We start from the raw sequence: 15703 nt of genomic DNA, 5'->3' as shown, positions 1-15703 counted from the left end.
TGTTGGAGAAGACTCTTGAGAGTCCCTTGGACTGCAAGGAGATCCAACCAGTCCATTCTGAAGGAGATCAGCCCTGGGATTTCTTTGGAAGAAATGATGCTAAAGCTGAAGCTCCAGTACTTTGGCCACCTCATGCAAAGAGTTGACTCATTGGAGAAGACTTTGATGCTGGGAGGGATTGGGGGCAGGAGGAGAAGGGGACGGCCGAGGATGAGATGGCTGGATGGCTTCACGGACTTGATGGATGTGAGTCTGAGTGGACTCCAAGAGATGGTGATGGACAGGGAGGCCTGGCGTGCTGCGATTCATGGGGTTGCAAAGAGTTGGACACAAATGAGCGACTGAACTGAACTGAACTGTGTAGTACAGGGAACTCTGCTCAATGTTAGGTGCCAACCTGGATGGGAGGGGAGTTTGGGAGAGAAAGGATACATGTATATGTACGTCTGAGTCCCTTCCCTGTTCACCTGAAACTGTCAAAACACTGTTAATCAGCTATACCCCAAAACAAAATAAAAGGTTTAAAGTGAAAAAAAGGGCATAGAGGCCACAGGAAATTGGGGTGAGGGTAAGAAATAAGAACTTACTATATAGTACAGGGAACTCTACTCAGTACTCTGCAATGACCTCTACAGGAGAAGACTCTAAGAAAGAGTGGATATATGTATAATTGATTCAGTTTACTGTATAGCAGAAACTAGCACAGCACTCTAAATCAACTATACTCCAATAAAAATTAATTTTAAAAAATAATGCAGATACATAAGGGGGATATTACCATCACTGTGTGTATTTTTTTTTGTTTTGTTTTCCATACATTGACTTGAATACGCCATGAGCATACATGTGTCCCCCATCCTGAACCCCTCTCCCACCTCCCTCCCCACCCCATCCCTCTGGGTCATCCCAGTGCACCAGCCCCAAGCATCCTGTATCATGCATGAATCAAACCTGGAGTGGCGATTCAATTCACATATGAAATGTTACATGTTTCGGTGCCATTCTCCCATATGATCCCACCCTCGCCCTCTCCCAGAGTCCAAAAGACTGTTCTATAAATCTGTGTCTCTTTTGCTGTCTCGCATACAGGGTTATCGTTACCTTCTTTCTAAATTCCATATATGTGCATTAGTATACTATATTGGTGATTTCCTTTCTGGCTTACTTCACTCTGTATAATAGGCTCCAGTTTCATCCACCTCATTAGAACTGATTCAAATGTATTCTTTTTAATGGCTTAGTAGTATTCCATTGTGTATATGTACCACAGCTTTCTTATCCATTCATCTGCTGATGGACATCTAGGTTGCTTCCATGTCCTGGCTATTATAAACAGTGCTGTGATGAACATTGGGGTATACATGTCTCTTTCGATTCTGGTTTCCTCAGTGTGTATCAAGACAGTATGGTACTGGCACAAAGACAGAAATATAGATAAATAGAACAAAATAGAAAGCCCAGAGATAAATCCACGCACCTATGGACACCTTATCTTTGACAAAGGAGGCAAGAATATATAATGGAGAAAAGAAAATCTCCTTAACAAGTGGTGCTGGGAAAACTGGTCAACCACTTGTAAAAGAATGAAACTAGAACACTTTCTAACAACATACACAAAAATAAACTCAAAATGGATTAAAGATCTAAATGTAAGACCAGAAACTATTAAACTCCTAGAGGAAAACATAGGCAAAACACTCTCCGACATAAACCACAGTAGGATCCTCTATGACCCACCTTCCAGAATATCAGAAATAAAAGCAAAAATAAACAAATGAGACCTAATTAAAATTAAAAGCTTCTGCACAACAAAGGAAACTATAAGCAAGGTGAAAAGACAGCCTTCGGAATGGGAGAAAATAATAGCAAACGAAGCAACGGACAAAGAATTAATCTCAAAAGTTTACAAGCAACTTCTGCAGCTCAATTCCAGAAAAATAAATGACCCAATCAAAAAGTAGGCCAAAGAACTAAACAGACATTTCTCCAAAGAAGACATACAGATGGCTAACAAACATATGAAAAGATGCTCAACATCACTCATTATCAGAGAAATGCAAATCAAAACCACAATGAGGTACCATTTCATGCCAGTCAGAATGGCTGCTATCCAAAAGTCTACAAGCAATAAATGCTGGAGAGGATGTGGAGAAAAGGGAACCCTCTTACACTGCTGGTGGGAATGCAAACTAGTACAGCCATTATGGAGAACAGTGTGGAGATTCCTTAAAAACTGGAAACAGAACTGCCATCACTGTGTTTAAATCTGACTTCCCTCTCAGTTCTTCCTCGAGGGACCCAGCATTACATAAACTGGATATGAATGCAAAGTTTTAGATCTGAAGGGGAAAGTGGATGCCAGCTTTGAAACCCCAGTGCACAAAAGAGAGCTTTTTTAGGGATCTATAATAGATTCCTCAGCTACAGAAAGCCAATGAGTGAGAAGTGGCCAGTTCCCACTGAATTCCTCTAGGCAAATGAGAGGAACCATGTGAAATTTCTTCCCAATAAGTGACCCATAGTAGAAATTATAAGTGGGGTCAAGAAGGGGTCCTTTTCACTTCAACCTACCTAGAATGTACTAAAAATAGCTGCCACCTGGAAAAACAAATACCAAAATTCTAAACAGTTTACTTAGCACGTATTCATTTATCCTGCAAACTTTATTGACCATCTACTACCTCAGGGACTGCACTTTAGATTTACAAAAATTAGAAATTAGACCCCTTGATAAATGAAACGGACAACTGAACAGGAAATTCAGAACAGGTAATGGGTATTCTGAGGTGGGTGAGCAGATCTTTCACAAAACCAGGCTGCCGGCTTCAGTGACCCTGGGAAGCTACCCCTGAAGGTAACTGGATGGGAGTGGGCTGCTTACTAAATGTCATCAGCGTGGAGTATGAGAAATGAAAGAACTCTGCTGGATTTCATTTCCACCATGTTTTTGGTTTCCAGTCTCACTATTAAAAATACTGTTAGGGTGAACAAGACCACTGTGCTGGTTAGTAGCCATAGCAAAATAAATGAAATTGAATTATTCAGTGACAGTTATATAACCTCAAGAATTTTGTTTCAGGAATTTAAGACAAAGGTGGGAATGCTTTACTCCTTTGCTCTTCAGTGCTAGAGTAAACAGTGCTAAACGACAGATACATCAATGATTGATAAAGCAATTGCTAAATATAACATACAACAAACTCCCCTTTTACATATCTGGTATGCGTCATCTTTTTTACATCTTTGTGTCACAGTTACTTGCTTTCTTCAAAATACTTACTCAAAGGAAAATAACTCTTAGTTAATCTGAAAATTCTGATGAGTTTTGATTGGGCAGCATACAATGTTGTACAAAAAACACTTTATATCCAAATGCCCATCAACTGGTGAATGCATTTTCAAAATGTCATATATCCATATAATGAAATACCACTCGGCAATTAAAGGTAACAAACTATGATAGTTTTATAGTATGGATGAGCCTCAGAAATATTAAGCTAAGTTTAACAAGTCAAATACAAAAAAACTGTATATCATTTACATGGAAGGTCTAGAATGACTACATATTTCATCTTTAAGAAGGCTATGAAGGGCCAATTTGTACAGATAAAAAATAAATCATGCTTACTTGTGGCTAGGAGTAGAGGTAGAAATTAATTGCAGACCAAAGGAAACTTATTGGGGTGATGAACATGTTCTAAAATTAGATTGTGGTGATAGTTACACAATTCTATAAATTTACTAAAATAATTAAATTGAACAATTATAAGTGGTGAATTTTATGATGTGGAAATTATAGTGCAAAAAAGTTATTAAAGCACATATGTCCCATATTTCTAATTCAGGTAACCAGGAAGTATTGAAGAAATTTCAAGTACCTACCTTGCACTGACCATCTCCTTAAGAACAGGTACTTTTACCTCTGTTCCAAAAAACCATCTTCAGAGAAAGAATGCAACTAGCCCAGAGACACACATCTAATGCTAAGCTAAATTAGGAATGGAAGCCAACTGAATCCCCTTCTAAGACCTGTACACAATTTGCTTCATCGTGAGGTGGACTATGAAAAAATACAATTCAGCCTTACTTCAGTCTTATCTAAAAGTTCATGGGTGTTATAGAAAAGTTTCTTCCAACATGCTCATCCTCAGTGAATCTTAACTATTTGTTTTTAAACTACCTTATCATGAGAATACTATTAAAAGCAAAGAAAAAATAGTTAATTGCAAAAGAATAGCCAAGAAGCAATGAAGAAATTCTCAACAAAATATCAGCAAGTCATACAGATTCATAGAAGAAGAATTAAACAATTTGACCAAATGGAATTTGTCAAAGCAATATCAGGCTGTTTTAGCACAGAAAAAAAAAAAAACAAAACCATATGATCAGCACAATAGACAGAACATGTGTATTTGACAAAATCCAATCCACATACATGATAAAACTCTCACAGAAGGTGAAATAGAATTAAACTTTTTGACCATGATAAAGAAAATCTACCAAAAAAAAAAAAATTACAGCTAACATCATATTTAATGGTAAACAATCCACATTTCTCCATAATGTCCAGAATAAAGAAAAGGTGTCTGCCCTTGGCACTTGTATTTAACATTAGACCAGAAGTTCTATCCAGTGCAATCAAACAAGAAAATGAAATAAAAGTCATCCAGGTTGAAAAGGAGAAGTAAAACTGTCTTCACATAGATCTGACATGATCCTAATGTAGAAAACCCTAAGAAGTCCATTAAAAATACTAGAAATAATAAACAAGTTTAGCTAGGTCACTTGACAAAGGATCAATTATACTAATACACAAGAATCAATTGTATTTTGTAGAAGCATTGAACAATCTGAAAGTACAGTTAAGAAAACAATTCAATTCACAATGGAATCAAAAGAAATAAATACTTAGGGAAAATGTCAGCGATAGATGTTCAAGATTATATACCTAAAAGTTAGAAAATATTGTCTACATAAATCAAAGATTTAAAAATAAAAACAACAGATGTTTCTGTATTGGAAGACTCAATATTGCTGCAAAGAAAAGTCTACCCAAACTGATCTATAGGTTCAATGCAATGCCTATGAAATTCCTAGCTATCTTTCTGCAGAAACTGAAATAGCAAACAATATTAAGAAATCAGACTAAAATTAGAAGATTCAGATGTCCCAACTCGAATATTTACTGTAAAGCTATACTAATCAAAACAACGATACACTGCCACAAGAATAGATATGTGAATAAATAAATGTAATTGAGGGCCCAAAAATAAACTCACACATTTTCAGTCAACTGATTCTCAACAAAAATGCCAAGAAAATTCAATAGGGAAGAAAATTCTCTCAATAAATGTTATTAATACAATATTCATTTTCAGAAATATTAATTTGGACACCTACCTCACACCATACTAACTCACAAATACTAACTTGAAATTGATCAAAGACCAAAGGATAAAATCTAAACCTATAAAACTTTTTAGGAAAAAAAAGAAAAAGAAAATCATGATTTGGGGTAGGGCAATGATTTCTAGATACATCTCAAAACCACAAGTAATGCAAGGGGAAAAAATTGGTAAAATGGACATAAGATTACAACTCCTGTGATTCAAAAGACACCATCAAGAAAGAGAGAAGATATGCACAGAATGGGAGAAAATATTAGCAAGTCATGTACCTGACAAGGCACTTCTATCTAGAAAGCACAAAATGCTTACAGCTCAGCAGCAGACAACCAATTTGAAAATGGGCCGAGTATTTGAATAGACATTCTTCCAAAGAAGATAAACACAGAGCCAGCGAGCACATGAAAAAATGCTCCAGGTCGTTACTCCTCAGGAAGCACAAATCAAGACAACAACATGTCACACCCAGTTGAGCGCTTAGAATCTAAAAGTCAGGTAATAACAAGTGCTGACAAGGATGTGGAAAAATTGGCATCTTCATATATTGCTGGTAAAATATAAAATGGTACAGCCACATGGGAAAGCAGTTTGATGGCTTCTTAAGAAGTTAAAATACACTTACCATATGTGACCAGCAATTCCACTCCTGGGTAATGTCTGAGAGTAATGAAAGCACGTGTCTAAAAGAAAAACAAAAACAAATCTTGTACATGAATGTTTATAGCAGCATTATTCATAACAGGCAAGTGAAAAAATCCAAATGTCACTGCACACTTTTTATATGGATTTGCTAATCCAGCTTAATTTGAATGTCAGCTTCTCTAAAGCATTTCACGTTTGTCTCTGAACACTTCAAATAATCAACATTTTGTATTCTCAAGATGAGACTTTAATTCTACCAACTTTGCTATTCTTGCAGTCTTGCATCCCTTCCACAAACCCTGCCTCTGCTACAGTCTTTAAGCAAAATCATCTCCTCTTGCTAGGAAATAGTTGCAGCAAACTGTTTTAGATCTGGTCTAAAATATTTGTTTGACAGTTTCTAGGGAATTAGGCTGGTTGCTCTTTTCGGCAAAATTACTTTCACTGAATAGGTTTACAGGGAATCAGTGTTTCGGTGAATTGCTTTTTGGCAAATGGGATTTTCAGCAAATTGACTGAGAGCCAAGGAACAACTCCATTCCCCTGTATTCTCTGCCTCCCCACAGCTTCACTCTTTGTTCACATAAATGAGTCTATTGACAGTCACATGTTTTCATTGTTTGAGCCTCTTAGGAACTTCCAGTCTTCAAGACCTAAAGCTTGGCAATTCGGATTTGATGACCTGACTGTAGAGCATAACAAAGCTGAAGAGTGCAAACCAGGCAGTGTAGACTAGGAGTCCCTCCCCTTTTTCCCCCAGCAGCCATGAAACCCTTTCTTCTAAAGGATCCAGGAGTCCAACATATAAGGGAGGCTCTTGCCCATGTAGAATCTGTTAAGCTTCCTCCCATGACCTCCCCCACATGCAGACCTATTTCTTTATCAGCCTCTGAGTTCCTAGGAAGGTGACCTGGTGACCTACATCACACAGCTAAAGAATTACTAGCCTCATCCCACTGTCTCTTTTCAGGCAGAAAACTGAGCCACAGAGAGTCCCAGTGACTTAATCAAATTCAAGAGGAAGAATGAAAAATAATGACAGGATATTAACCCTCCCGCCCTGCCCCAGAATGTGAATATTAATAACCATAGTCAAATCTCCGTATTTGGTATAGAAATCTTTCCTAGTATCCAAATGGATCTTCCCAAACTGACAATGGAAAGAACATGAATTTCTACTCCATCAGGTAATATTCTAGTTCTATTTCTTTCTATATGTGTAAATGTGCATTTTTTTCCTTTCCCTTCTTCTTGCTTACTCCCTTCCTCTCTGCTTTACAGAGAACCTAAGGATTTGAATGATTTCTATCTTTTAAAAGCAATTCTCCCCAAAAGAGTCACCAACACTCAGAATAATCTGTGACCACAAGTCCAAATAAAGTTCACATTGATCAGTCAATCAAAACCCACAAAGTAAATAAATACTTCTGAGAGCAGCCAATAAAGCTGAAAATAGTGACAACCCATATAAATTTGCATCAGAACTATCACTTCCCTTTGACATTTCTCCAATCAACCGCCTTTAGGCTCTTTACACAGTTTTTTCTCTACCATTCTACTACAGTTTCCTATGAGTTTAAGAGAGATGTGTGAACCGACGACTTTCCAAGAAGCTGCACACACAGTCTCTCAGAGGAAATGATGCTAAAGACCCAGCTGCTACCTTCTCCAGTTCCCCTTCCAGGTATTCCTGGAGAGCTAACTCGTGTACTAATGGAAGTATTTTCCACAGAAAATTTGGAAATAAAACTTAGGTTACCTGGAATTCATATTAAGTCTTCAGCTGCAGGGAACAGAGAAACAGAGGTAGGAAGAGAAACGTATGGATTAAAAATATTGGGAAGCAGAAGAGAAGAGAGAGGTCTCTGGAATCTAGTTTGCCCGCTGTTCCTGAGGGGTGATTGGTGAACGTTCTGTGTTGGCAAGAATGACCCTGGAGGTCAAAACAGGCCAAGTTGCTTCATCAAAACCAGCCTCATAGCTGCCTTTTGTTGAAAGCCCTTCATAAAATGGGCTCCAAGCTGAAAGCTTTATATACATTATTACGATTCCCCACCTGAGACTTCTTAATTTTAAAAGAAAGGAACTTTAACTTTGAAAGAACAGTGACCACTTTATCCCAGTGATCAGATATGAAAGATTCCCCATTGGGGTCACTCTGATTCCCTTTCATTTCTCCTAAAATGCCTCTCCTTAAAACTGTGACAGTAGCATTGACATGTATACACTACCCGTAAAATAGACAGCGAGTGGGAAGCTGCTGTACTGCACAGCGAGCTCAGCTCGGTAGGGGCTCTGTGAGGCAGTAGACGGGGGCGGGGTGGGGAGGGAGGCTCACGAGGGAGGGGGTATATGTATACATATCCTTGATCCACACACTGTTGTACAGCAGAAACTGACAACATTGTCAAGCAATTATACTCCGATTTTAAAATAATAGAAAACTTATCATTCACCATTGCTTTTATACTATAAACCAAACTCCTCACAACAGCCAAAAAGCCTGATACGATCATCTCACTCTTGCTTCCTCATCTTGTCTCTTACTTCCTGCTAGTCCCGCCTTTAATCTTGTTCATTCCCAATGTACATAACTATGTTTTCTCTCCTGTCCCTTTCACATTTCCTCTTCCTCTCCCCCTTTGTCTCTCTCTCGCCTCTATTCCACACCACTTCATTTATTGCTCGAGAAAGTTGCTGATGAAATATTTCTCACCAAGTCATGCATAATTGGTTTAATGCCTTAGTCTCCCTAGAGCATTTGCATTTTAATAGAGGACAATATTTTATTAGCATTAATGTTAATTATTAACTAAAATAGCTTTCACTTTTATAGCACTTTAGAGTTTACATGGCACATTTACATATAGTATCAAATCCATACCCACAGAGGTGAAGAGAGGAACATGTTTTTATTGAAAGAAAAAAGCTGCCTTGAAATGCATTTTCTTCCTTCGGTGTGACTCCTCCTTTTACTTGGGAGGAAGGGTACTTAAATTGGGTACTTATATTGAACGCAAACAATGAATAATGCTAAATCCTAAACAATCTGTACAATTAGAAAAGACTGATTTCTACATGTTAATAGGCATCTTTTACTTTGTTTATAATGAACAAGTAATGCTCACAGCAACAGATTTAAGAAGTTTTACCACAAAGAGAATTTCTGATAAGAATATTCTCTTATTGGAAGAACAATCAGTCATCAATAAATAAGAATGGCATGCCACTTACAACTGGCTTCCCTGGTGGCTCGGATGGTAAAGAATCTACCTGCAATGTTGGAGACCCAGATACGATCCCTGGGTCGGGAAGATCCCCTGGAGAAGGGAATGGCTACCCACTCCAGTATTCTTGCCTGGAGAATCCCATGGACAGAGGAGCCTAGTGGGCTACCGTCCATGGGCTCACAAAGGGTCAGACACTACTAAGCAACTGACACTTTCACTTTTACTTACGATCATACTGGAAACATTAGACTGGGATGTTAGGACATTTAACCAGCTTCCAACTTTGCATCTTATTGGCTCCCTTATTCTTGGGAATCCACTATAGGGGGAAATGTGGTCTTTTCTTACTGGATCTCAGTTCTCTGAAATCAGGTATTGAAAGCTTTGTATAAAAGTAAGGATGTAGTGAAAGGAATTTTGCAAATCTTAATCTAACGGCTATGGCCAAATCGCAATGACCTGAGAGACTGAAAATGGGTCAGAGCTCTAAATAAAATACAATTAAGGTCCAACCCAGGGTTGCGGCAGTGGAGACACAAGGAAAGTCAAACGTGTGGAGGTAACATGAATTTACAACATCTCCGTATATCGCTGGTATTGACTGAAGTGTCATCTTCCTGCCCCTGGGTGACTTTCCTAATCCCATTATTAACTTTGCCAAGAGCTCAAAAAGGGAAAGCCACAGTCAACACAGTGATACAATCAGAGTCCCTGCTGTTTTATATACAAAATGTCCAGCATTCATTCGACAATTACTAAGAAGAAGAAACAGGACTGAGGAAAAGAGAAACTGACGCTAGAAACACGAGTCACCAGGACAACGTAAATGAAAACGACAAAGTGAAAGCATCACTTGGCCACCAGAATGCCTTAAATAAAACCACCACCAAAACAACATAGCGTTAGTGAGGCTGCAAGGCCGTCAGAACGCGCCTGCTCTTCTGGAAGGACCACAGCTTGGCACCACTTTTGAAAGCTACTTGGTATCTCTCGAAGTCAAACCCATGCACAGCCTCTGGGGCAGCATTTCCCACTCCAAGCTATAAACCAAATAAAAATGAGCGCATAAGGTGCACACTGTGGCTTCCCTGTGGCTCGGACGGTAAAGAATCTGCCTGCCATGCCAGAAATGTGGGCTAGATCCCTGGGTCGGGAAGATCTCCTGGAGAAAGGAATGGCAACCCACTCCAGTATCCTTGCCTGCAGAACTCCATGGACAGAGAAGCCAGGTGGGCTACAGTCCATGGGTTACAAAGAGTCGGACACAACTGAGTGACTAACACTTTCACTAAGGTACACACTGCCATATTTAAAATGGATTATCCATAAGGACCTACTTATAACACAGGGAACTCGGCTCAGTATTATGTGGCAGCCTGGATGGGAGGGGAGTTTGGGAGAGAATGGATATATGTATGACTGAGTCCCTTCACTGTTCACCTGAAATTATCACAGCACTGCTAATCAGCTATACGCCAACACAAAAAGTTAAAATGAAAAAAAAAAAGGAGTGTATAAATATCCTAAAGAAGGTGAACAAGGATGTCTGTAGCATGACATATTCATAATTGCAAACAATGGAAACAAATATCCTCAGAAGAATTTTTATATTCGTATAATGAAATAATATACATACAGTGACAAGGAAGGACAGGCCACGGCTGCACACAACCGCACGACTAATTCTCATGAACAGAATGTTGAGCGAAAGAGGCCAGACAGAGGGAGAGCGTGGGATGATTTGGGAGAATGGCATTCTAACATGTATACTATCATGTAAGAATTGAATCGCCAGTCTATGTCTGACGCAGGATACAGCATGCTTGGGGCTGGTGCATGGGGATGACCCAGAGAGATGATATGGGGAGGGAGGTGGGAGGGGGGTTCATGTTTGGGAACGCATGTAAGAATTAAGGATTTAAAATTTAAAAAATAAATAAATAAATAAAAAAGAAAAGAAAAAAAAAATAAACATGAAAAAAAAAAGAGTATGTGTTCTATGATTCCGTTTACATAAAGTTCAAAAGAAACACAATTAGAAATGAGGGTAGTGGTTCCCCTCGCAGGGATGTAGTGAGGGAAAGAGAACATGAGGGGGTCATCTGGAGGTTTGGTCATCAGCTGTTTCTTGATTTGGGTACTAGGTGCTAGGGAGTGTTTATTTTTGAAAATTCATCAAGCTGTATACTTTTAAGATTTGTGCCCTTTTCTAATGTTATTCTTTTTTCCTTTTCATAAAGCTCTGTTTTTTTCAATAGTCATGTACAGATATGAGTTGGACCATCAAGGAGGCCGAGCACCAAAGAATTGATGCTTCTGAATTGTGGAGTTGGAAAAGACTTGAGAGTCCCTTGGACAGCGTGGACATCAAACCAGTCCATCCTAAAGGAAATCAATCCTGACTATTCATTGGAAGGACTGATGCTGAAGCTCTAATACTTTGGCCACCTGATACAAAGAGCCAACTCATTGGAAAAGACCCTGATGCTGGGAAAGATTGAGGGCAAGAGGAGAGGGATATGGCAGAGAATGAGATGGTTGGATGTCATCACCGAGTCAATGGACATAAGTTGGAGCAAACTCTGGGAGATAGTGAAGGACAGGGAAGACAGGTGTGCTGCAGTCCATGGGGTCGCACAGAGACATGACTTAGCGACTGAACAACAGCAACAAAACTGATGTTATTTATGAAAGGTTTGTTTAGTAAGAAATTTACTTACGAGAAATGTGTGTGGCATTCCAAAGTCTTATCAAATCTACCCTTCAGTCCCTGAAGAGTCCCTTCACCCATCTTTCAGGTTTCTGGGCCCAGTAACAAAATGTGCATTGGTAGGAGTGGGTTCCCAACACCAGCAATTCTCAGGATACTAACTGGGGGTCCTACAATTCAACTCAATTCTGACACACTCTACCCAGAGGTAGCATCCGATTCCATATGTTAAGGGTTCAGTCCTACAAACTCGCCACCCACCCACTTCAGACACCCGTACAAGCCCAGGTGATAACCAACTAGCTATAATCAGAGGTTTCCACACCTCCTCCTCAGGCTCAATTAATTTGCTAGAGCAGCTCACAAAACTCAGAAAACATTTCACTCCCTGGATTTCTAGTTTATTATTAAAGAATATAATTCAGGAACAACCAGATAGAAGAAATGCCTAAGGCAAGGTCATGGGGAAAGGACATGAAGCATGCATGCCTCTCCATGCATGTCACCCCTCAAATTTACCAAAAGGAAATTCTCTGAACCCCGTTGTTTGGGGGCTTTATGGAGGCTTCACTACATAAGTGTTAGTCACTCAGTCATGTCCAACTCTTCGTGACCGCATGGACTGTAGCCCACCAAACTCCGCTGTCCATAGAATTCTCCAGGCAAGAATACTGGAGTGGGTAGCCATTCCCTTCTCCAGGGAATCTTTCCAACCGAGGGATGGAACCCGGGTCTCCTGCGTTGCAGACAGATTCTTTACGGTCCACCAGGAAAGCCTTTAATTACACAGTCATGTTTGACAACTCATTGGTCATCGGTGATTTATTCAACCTCTAGCCCCTCTCCCCTTCCCCAAATGAGGGAACAAGACTGAAAGCTCCAACCCCCTCCATGGGGGGCTCCCCCGCAGGCTTGCAAATCCAACATCGAGACCAAAGAAAGAGGGCTGACACAGCAACAGAGACATCAACCACATGGTGAACAGGGTACGCTTACGAGTCTGAAGCAAAGTCCTGGGGTGACATCCCACTGTATATGGCAAACAACAGGCAGGATAGGGCCACAAACTTCGCTCTTCCAGGGGGAAGGAGACTACTGTTTATAAGTTGATAAGGGGATTAACGTAAGGTTGGCTCACCAGTTACCAGGGAAACCAGTGGCTGGGGTGAGGGCAAGCATGTAGGTAGTTACTGATTCAGTTCAGTTCAGTCGCTCAGTCATGTCCGACTCTTTGTGACCCCATGAATCGCAGCACGCCAGGCCTCCCTGTCCATCACCAACTCTAGGAGCTCACCCAAACTCATGCACATCGAGTCAGTGATGCCATCCAGCCATCTCATCCTCTGTCGTCCCCTTATCCTCCTGCCCCCCAATCCCTCCCAGCATCAGGGTCTTTTCCACTGAGTCAACTCTTTGCATGAGGTGGCCAAAGTATTGGAGTTTCAGCCTCAGCATCAGTCCTTCCAATGAATACCCAGGACTGGTCTCCTTTAGAATGGACTGATTGGATCTCCTTGCAGTCCAAGGGACTCACAAGAGTCTTTTCCAGCACCACAGTTCAAAAGCATCAATTCTTCAGCACTCAGCTTTCTTCACAGTCCAACTCTCACATCCATACATAATCACTGGAAAACCATAGCCTTGACTAGATGGACCTTTGTTGATTAAGTTACTGATTAAGCCCTATGATTAAGAGGGTTGGATGGTCATGTGAGTGGGGCATAGGTAAAGCAGGGATTGGGTGAGCAGAAGGTGTACAGAGAGCAAGAGGACAGCCATGGTGAGCAGCCTGATCATACCCCCGCCCCACTCACAGCTGGTTCCCCTGGCAACCAGCTCCCATCCTTAAGTGCTTTCCAAAAGTCACCTGTTACAGAAACCCAACTATGGTGGAAAAGAGAATGTCATGAATATTAAGACACTGGTTTCACCTTTATGGCTCTGAAGTTTTCAAGCAACCAAGGACAAGGCACCCAGCAACAAAGGATATTTTCATTTCACTTAGCAGGAAATTCCAAGGGTTTTGAGGGCCAAGAACTGTGAAAGTGAAAGTGAAGTCATTCAGTCACGTCCAACTCTTTGTAACCCCATGGACTGTAGCCTACCAGGTTCCTCTGTCTATGGGATTTTCCAGGCAAGAATACTGGAGTGGGTTGCCATTTCCTTTTCCAGGAGATCTTCCCAACCCAGGGATTGAACCCAGGTCTCACAATTTTAGGCAGACGCTTTACCGTCTGAGTCACCAGGGAAGTCTGAACATAGGAACTGTGAGTGATGATCAAATATATATAAGAAATATATTTTGGTCATATGAATGATTGATTATATATGTATTTTTCTTTTTTAATTTTATATTGTAATTGATTAACAATGTTCCATTAGTTTTGGGTGTATAGCAAAGTGATTCAGTTATCTTGCACCCTATTTTTAATTATTGTTTATCCAAGACATCCCCTCTAACTCAAAGCCCAATATGGTCTTCTGCTATTGGGCAAGAAAAAGTTTTTTTAAAACAATAGAAATGTATCTGCTTAGAATAAATGAAAATGAATATCTCAACCATATGACATGGAAAGTAGGGCTTTTTAAAAATTAAGACAATAAAAGGATTGTAATTTATATTAACAATAAAAATATTAGGAAATTAAGAACAGTTCGCAGAAAGTTCTTGAAATTTTCCCCTGAATTATATGCCAGGGACCTTCAGATTCAACTCTCTGGATTCAGTTGAATTGAATTTCAAAAGAGGAGAAAAAAAAAGAAAACACAGTAAAGTCACAAAATCATCTCTTCTGCTCATGAACTGCTGAATCCTCAGTGGCAAATGGCTGAGTTCCTAAACAGGTTCTGCACATTAGCCAGCTAGCAAGGCTGTAAAAGCATCTGCTACCGTCTGCACCTAAGCCACCAGGAGCACTAAATTTTCCTTTCATTTGAAATTCTGCCACAATCTCCACCCCAAAGGGCAGGCCTGACCCCAGCGGTTTGATGTCCCAAGCAGATGTGGAACACAGGAGCCTCGCCGAGGAGGCGATTCCGAATGAGCGTCTGCCTTTGGATCCTAGTCCCCAGACTATCTCTTTGCAACAGAACCTCATCTGGAAACAAGACAATTATCTTTTCTAGCGGGGGCTGTGAGGGAAGAGGAAAGGCTGGAAAGGAGAAGGAGTTGGGGCTGGGAAACCAACCAAATGTGGTTCGTTTTCAGGAAGCGGCTGGGCTGGGTCTTTCAGAGCGGCTCACATGGGTTCACGATGCATTTTCTTTGAGGTTCCCCCACTCCAGATATGCCAGTGCCCTCTTTTCAGCCTGGGCCCTTGCATCACCACCAACCAGGGGAAGGAGCTGGGCCAGCGGTCACCGTTCTCTTGGATAAGCTTTACCGTAATCTTCATAAACCTCAATGCTCAAGGTGCAGAGGGAGATTGGAGGAAACTTGCTTTTCCGTTGGTTTCTCTGTGACTTCTGTGGCTAGCCATTCCTAGAACAGGAAGCTGGAGAAACTTAGGTGGGAAACACTCTTCCGACCAGCCGGGTTCCTCACCCTTGTAGGGTACAACTGATTAGGAAAAGCTTCAGGGTTACATAAACTCCTTCCTCAGCTGGTTGGGGATGGGGGGGCGGAGGGGGAGGGAGGTGGTTCTCATCAAAAGGGAAATGGGCTGCTCACCCCTGAGAACTGCAATGCCCCCATCCCTGCCCCAAGAAGCAGGGCA

Source organism: Ovis aries, chromosome 9 (assembly GCF_016772045.2).
Source record: "Ovis aries strain OAR_USU_Benz2616 breed Rambouillet chromosome 9, ARS-UI_Ramb_v3.0, whole genome shotgun sequence".
Classification (NCBI taxonomy): Eukaryota; Metazoa; Chordata; class Mammalia; order Artiodactyla; family Bovidae; genus Ovis; species Ovis aries.
Note: the sequence above shows the minus strand (reverse complement) of the source record.